Source organism: Octopus bimaculoides, chromosome 2 (genome assembly GCF_001194135.2).
Source record: "Octopus bimaculoides isolate UCB-OBI-ISO-001 chromosome 2, ASM119413v2, whole genome shotgun sequence".
NCBI classification, from domain to species: domain Eukaryota; kingdom Metazoa; phylum Mollusca; class Cephalopoda; order Octopoda; family Octopodidae; genus Octopus; species Octopus bimaculoides.
In genome coordinates, this window is record NC_068982.1 from 187204279 (window position 1) to 187205701 (window position 1423).

Sequence of the window (1423 nt, forward strand, 5' to 3'; positions counted from 1 at the left end):
CCCCCCAATCATCGCTTGACAACCGATGTTGGTGTGTTTATGTTCCCATAACTAGCGGTTCAGCAAAAGAGACCGATTGAATAAGTACTAGGCTTTAAAATATAAAACCTGAGGTCGATTTGTTCGACTAAAAAAAACCCTCCAACGCGATGCTCCAGCATGGCCGGAGTTAATTTACTGAAACAAGAATAAAAGTAATATTATATTATATTATATATATGTATATATATATGTTCACGAGCACACACACACACACACACACACACACATACTCACGCACACACATACACACACGCATATGTGCATGTGTAAACGGGTGTACACACGCGTAAGATATTAAAAACAAATTCATGTACTCAGGTATATATATAGCTGTGTGACGTGTGCAGGTGAAAATGAGTAAGAGAGAGAGAGAAAGAGAGAGGAAGAAAGAAAGAAAGAAAGAAAGAAAGAAAGGCGACAGAGAGGGAGAAACGTGATGAAAGAGAGAAAGGAAGATAGAGTTATTTATATAGTGTTGCTTATCCAACTTTATAGATTTACAGATTTCATTAATTTTCATACATATTTATATTGTTTACAATTTATAGAATAATTTATACTGTTACAATACACCTTTACAGTATTATTTATACTGTTACATTACAATTTATTCATTTAGTTATTACAATAGACAGCAGGTTTTAATAAACCGACAAAACCTCCACGTCTCTAACGCAACTTCACAGTTATTCGCTGTCGCCGACATTTTTCATATCCGGGGTTTTTTTATAGCTAAACGCTACCTGTGTGTCTGTCTCTCTTTCTCTTTCTCTTCCTGTTTCTGTCTCTGTCTTTCTCCTCTCTCTCTCTTTCTCTCTTCTTGATTCTGTCTCCTTCTCTCTCCCTCCCTCTTTCTCTCTTCTTGTTTCTGTCTCCTTCTCTCTCCTTCCCTCTTTCTCTCTTCTTGTTTCTGTCTCCCCCTCTTTCTCTCTTCTTGTGTCTATCTCCGTCTTTCTCCTCTCTCTCACTCTCCCGTCCTGTTTCTGTCTCATCTCTTCCTCTCCCCTCTCTGTCTCGCGCTCTTCCTGTTTCTTTCTACCCTTCCCCTCCCTATCTTTCTGTCTCACTCTGCCACGCTCTCCCACTTCCTCATATCATATACTCTCTCTGTGTCTTCTTTTCACGTTTCTCTTTTCTCTACCTTCTCCCCTCCTCACATCTCTCTGCTTCCCTTTGTATCTCTATCTCTCTCTCTCTCTCTCTTTCACACATATACACACATCTCTTTTTATTATCTCTTCAGCAAAAGCACATTGCCAATTAACCACACACACACACAAAACATGTATTAATATAGATTTTCTTTATCTGTTGGATTATTACCAGAGAGAGAGAGAGAGAGAGAGAGAGAGAGAGAGAGAGAGAGAGAGAGAGAGAGAGA